The following is a 5,590-nucleotide window of genomic DNA, read 5'->3' as shown; positions in this document are numbered from 1 at the left end:
TGTGTCTCGTCGGTATACTACCCACAGGCCAATGGGTTGGTCGAACGATTCAACAGGAGTCTGAAGGACTTTATTCAAGTTGCAGTTTTGGAAGGACGACCGCTTAAAGAAGCCGTCGTGGACTACTTGGGCGTATATCGGTCTACCCCACACTCAACCACAGGAGTGTCTCCTGCTCAGCTCCTCCACGGTCGTCAACCAAGGACCCGACTTGACATCATGGGCCTTCCGTCAAAGAACTTCTTCCAGGAGCCAGCCACGGCAATGGAACAGTTACGAGCTCGTGTCCAAAGCAAGCAGCGCTCGACGAAGGAGTATACAGATGCAAAAAGAAGTGCCAAAACTCCAAAATTCAAAGAGGGAGATTTCGTACGGGTTCGTAAACCCACAAATGGCGGTAAGGGTGAGCTATCATATTCCCGACCACTGAAAATACAAAAACAGGTGGGTCTAGGCACTTTCCGCTTGGAAGACGGACGCAGCTGGAATGCCTCCAAGCTGGTGGCTGTGCCTGAGGAGTGCGTCACGGAAAGAAGTAAACGGTTGCTACACTTGCTACCCGTTCCTGGAGATGAAGAGCAGTCAGCCAGGAGAACAGTCACGGACAACCAAGGCGAATACTCCGTTGGGGAGAATCGCGAAGCTTTGGCAACACCATGTCAAGTTTCTGGAGGCGCAGACTTGGTTGACGAACATCGCCTAGCAGCTTCGGAGACGCCAATACTGTCGTGTACGGCGAACTGTTGTGGCACGTTCTCAACAGAGGGCGCCACCTCACCGGCGCACTGGGCAGCAAGGAGAGGCAGCGCGGCAAGAAGGACGCTGGCAAGATGGCGTAACGACTGAGTATCAATAAACATGTTCTCTCGTGACATATGAATGTTCGACCTCGGAAACATGACATGGTGGCAGCGGTAAAAGAAAGAAACAACTAACCTCAAGAACAAGTAGACGCCGTCCAGAGACCGTTGAGCGCCCACCAACTACTCAACATGCCGGACGAAGAAGGAAACATCGCCACACAAAGGGCAGCGGGAGCGCAGCAGCAAAATGGCGGGAACTTCTTCAACCCGTTCGCCATCGAACTTCCAGAAAAGTTGGACTTTCGCGATCCAAGTGACTGGAAACGGTGGAGTGCACGTTGGGAGCGCTACCGTGTCGTGTCGGGTCTTCACCTCCGCGACGCGGAAACACAGGTGAACACTTTTCTGTACGCGATGGGCAAGGGAGCCGAAGACATCTTAGCGTCATTGCAACTGACCGACGCCGACCTCGCCGACTACACAACAGTGAAAGGCAAGTTCGAGGAACACTTCATCCCCTGCACGAACATAATATTCGAGAGAGCAAAGTTTAACCGTCGTAAGCAAGAAGCGAACGAGTCCGTCGAGGCGTTCATCACGGATCTCCACAAGCTCGCCGACACGTGCGAATACGGTCGGCTGAAGGAAGACCTCATCCGCGACCGGTTGGTTGTGGGACTTTTAGACGTGGGATTAAGCGAGAAGTTACAGCTAGATCCCAAGCTCACGTTACAGACCGCCACAAAGAAAGCACGTAACTCGGAAATCGTAAAAAAACAACAGAACGAGCTGCGCGATAAAGCTGAACAAGGTGCTGCGGTAGACGAACTGCGAGGGCCAAAAGGACGCCTGAACTACGGAAATGGGCCACGAAAAGGAGGCAAGGCACCAGTCAGACATCCGACGGTACAAACCTCTTGCAAGTGGTGTGGCAGCACTCAACAACACTCAAAGAAACAATGCCCTGCGGCTGGAAAGCAGTGCCACAACTGCAGGAAGACCGGGCATTACGCCACTGTATGCTTGTCGGGACGTCAACACTTGGGAGGAGAACCACAGCAGAGGCCATTCACCACAAAAAAAGGAACTGCAAATGCGGAAGCCGTGTTCCTCGGTGAGCTCTGTGACAAAGAAAACCAAGAGCCATGGTTCATCACAGCAACGGTGGAAGGACGTCCAGTGCACTTCAAAGTTGATACAGGAGCAGACGTCAGTGTTATTCCTCCGTCCCAGCACAACAACTGCATGGAGAAACCAAAGACACCGAACAAGAGACTTTTTGGACCTGGCCGAACACCCATCAAGGCGAAGGGAATGTTTGATGCAACCATTTCATGGCAAGGCAGGTCAACATACCAACAAGTCTTCATAGTGGAAGGGCTACAGACTGCACTGTTGGGACGACCAGCCATACGAGCTCTTAACGTTCTGGCACACTTGGAGACAGTGGAAACAAAAACACAGGATAACCCGACTCAAAAAGGCAAGTCTCCCGAGGCGAGACCAGAATTCAGCTCACTGTTCACGGGTCTGGGTGAAATGAAGACAGCTTACAGGGTGACGCTCCAAGCCAATGCTACACCTTATGCAGTGGCAGCACCCCGACGAGTACCTGTTCCACTCCTGCCTAAAGTCAAAGCCGAACTCGAAAGCATGGAGAAACTGGGAGTCATCAGGCAAGTTGACCATGCAACGCCCTGGTGTGCGCCTATGGTCATTGCAAGGAAAAAGAATGACGAGATCAGGATATGCGTCGACTACGGACAGCTAAACCAGAAAGTGATCCGGGAGAGAGTCATCATGCCAACAGTGGAGGAAAACCTGGCAAAGTTGGCAAATGCGAAGCTCTTCAGTAAGCTCGATGCCAATGCTGGCTATTGGCAGACACCCCTTGCACCAGAATCACAAGACTTGACCACTTTCATTACGCCATTTGGAAGATTTCAGTTCCTGCGGCTACCCTTCGGCATCGCAACAGCTCCGGAGTTCTTCCAGAGGGAAATGCTCCGCATCCTCGAAGGACTGCCTGGGCAGGCATGCCACCAAGACGACATTGTCGTGTTTGGGAGAGATCGAGCTGATCATGATGCTAAACTTCTAGCAGTGCTCCAGCGCCTCAAGGAAGCTGGAATGACGTTAATTTCACGCAAGTGTGAATTTCGGAAAACGAAAATCAAGTTCCTTGGACACGTGCTGGACAGTAACGGTATCGCTGCAGACCCGGAGAAAACAGAAGCCATCAGAAAGATGTCACCACCAGGGAACACGACTGAGCTGAGATCCTTCCTGGGCATGGTGAATCAGTTGGCCAAATTTCTTCCAGGACTAGCCGAGAAGACAAAGCCGCTACGAGAGCTGCTGCTCAACGAGACGAGTTGGTGTTGGCACCAACCTCAGCAAAGAGCGTTCGACGAGATCAAGGCTGACCTGACGACAACTCCTGTCCTGTGCTACTACGACCCTCAGAAGCCTTTGACACTATCAGCAGACGCTTCATCATATGGCTTAGGAGCCGTACTCCTCCAAACCGACGACGAGGGGAAGCGACAGCCAGTGGCATATGCCTCCAGGGCTATGTCACCAACAGAGCAAAGGTATGCTCAAGTGGAAAAGGAGGCTCTCGCTGCAACGTGGGCGTGCGAGCATTTCAGGATGTATGTGCTCGGACTGCACTTCGTGATTGAGACTGACCACAAGCCATTGGTGCCTTTGTTTTCGACGAAGAGCATTGACGAAATGACACCACGACTTCAGCGTTTTCGCATGCGTGTGCTCGAATACGACTTCACGATTGTGCACATTCCAGGAAAGGACATGCGCACTGCCGACGTGTTGTCGCGAAAGCCACTACAGTGCCTAGATGAAAACCTCGCGTCAGCGATCGAAGAGTATGAACTACTGACGATCGAGCAACTGCCAGCCTCGACTGACATGCTAAACAAAACTAGAGCCGAGCTGCAAAAGGACAAGACGACGTCACTCGTCATGCACTATTGTGCAACAAAATGGCCCAAAACGGAGACGTTGACACCAGAAGTGCGCAAGTATGCAAGTGTCGCCGACGAACTGTCAGTTGTACATGGACTCCTGCTCAGGGGAACAAGACTCGTCTTTCCTCCAAGTCTACGCCAGGAAGTACTGGAAAGACTTCACACAGGACACCAAGGTATTGTCAGGTGTCGAGCGAGAGCCCGCGAGTCTACATGGTGGCCAGCGATCAGCCAAGACAGCGAGGTGTTCGTGAGCAGATGCCCAGCCTGTGAGAGGCACCGCCAAGCACCAACAGGGCATCTGCTTCAAACTCCTCTCCCAGAACGTCCTTGGCAAGTGGTCGGCACCGATTTGTTTTACTTCAAAGGAAGAAACTACATCCTAGCCGTCGACTACTACTCAAAGTTTTTTGAACTTGAAGAGCTGCACGGGACACTGACGAAGCATGTTGTCCATTTTCTGGAAGACCTGTTCGCTCGCTATGGCATTCCAGATATCATTAGGTCGGACAACGGCCCACAGTATAACTCACTCGAGTTCGCACAATTTCTGAGTGGCTGGGGCGTAGAACATGTGACATCTAGCCCACACTATGCCCAGAGCAATGGTGAGGCTGAGAGAGCGGTCCAGACGGCCAAAAACATTCTGCGAAAATCTGACAGGGTCATTGAAGGCCTTCTGGCACACCGAGCAACGCCAGGCCCTGAGGGCTACTCCCCTGCCTAACTTCTCATGGGCCGCAAGCTAAAGACAAATGTTCCTACCATACCTGAGGCATTGCAACCAAAGTGGATGTATCGATCCACGTATCGACAACGAAACAAGGCCATTCGGGAGAGGGAGGCGGAAAACTACAATATACGACACAGGACGCAAGAAAGAGAGCCCCTTCATCCAGGTACGGTGGTCTACGTCAGGCAAGGCACCCAACAACAAGGAACCGTTGTTGGACCAGCAGATACACCGAGATCATACATCGTCCAGACAGCCGCTGGGAATGTCCGACGTACAAGAAAGCACCTGCACGCAGTGCCTCAGGGAAATCTTCCTAACAATGGAAAACCGCCCTGCCCAGAAGAGGCCATTCAAGTCACCCGCAGCGGTCGAGCCGTGAGACCACCAGAACGTCTCAGCCTCTAGTTGAGCCAAAGACTCGCTTCTCAGGAGGGGGAGGTGTCGTGTACGGCGAACTGCTGTGGCACGTTCTCAACAGAGGGCGCCACCTCACCGGCGCACTGGGCAGCAAGGAGAGGCAGCGCGGCAAGAAGGACGCTGGCAAGATGGCGTAACGACTGAGTATCAATAAACATGTTCTCTCGTGACATATGAATGTTCGACCTCGGAAACATGACAAATACAAATTACGATTGGACCAGATTCCATTGAAGAACAACGTCGGGAAGTTTTGACATCGCCGGTACAAGTGTCACAAGATGAATGTCCTGTTGTTGGACTTCGACTGGAAGATTCTGCGGCGCCTACAAAGGCTCGAGGAACGACGTGGTCGGACGGACCTTGCAGAGGACCGTCGACAAGAGAACGGCGGCGTCCCTCCCGTCTGCAGGACTTTCATATAAATTAGCCATTTTTTGCTTAGTTGTTTCGTTTTTCAGGGGGGGATGATGTGTTCTGCTTTTATGTTGGCAACACTGTACATACCATAACGTGATCTGGCAACCTATGACTCGCATTAAAAAGGCTTTTTCGTTCAACGTTCGAATGAACTAGTCGACCCTTTCTTCGTGTCCTCAGGACACTACAGTAATCAAGCTCTTGAGTTGTCAGCCTTTGTTTTT

General features: G+C 52.1%; 1 pseudogene; it reads left to right on the top strand.

Moving 5' to 3' along the window:
- Positions 1-4,548: 4,548 nt before the first annotated feature.
- LOC120850285 lies at positions 4,549-5,100 on the top strand (annotated as a pseudogene).
- Positions 5,101-5,590: the final 490 nt, after the last annotated feature.

Source organism: Ixodes scapularis, unplaced genomic scaffold (assembly GCF_016920785.2).
Source record: "Ixodes scapularis isolate PalLabHiFi unplaced genomic scaffold, ASM1692078v2 PGA_scaffold2__306_contigs__length_199485367, whole genome shotgun sequence".
NCBI classification, from domain to species: Eukaryota; Metazoa; Arthropoda; class Arachnida; order Ixodida; family Ixodidae; genus Ixodes; species Ixodes scapularis.
The sequence above is the reverse complement of the archived record's forward strand: the minus strand, read 5'-3'. Positions and strand labels throughout refer to the sequence as shown.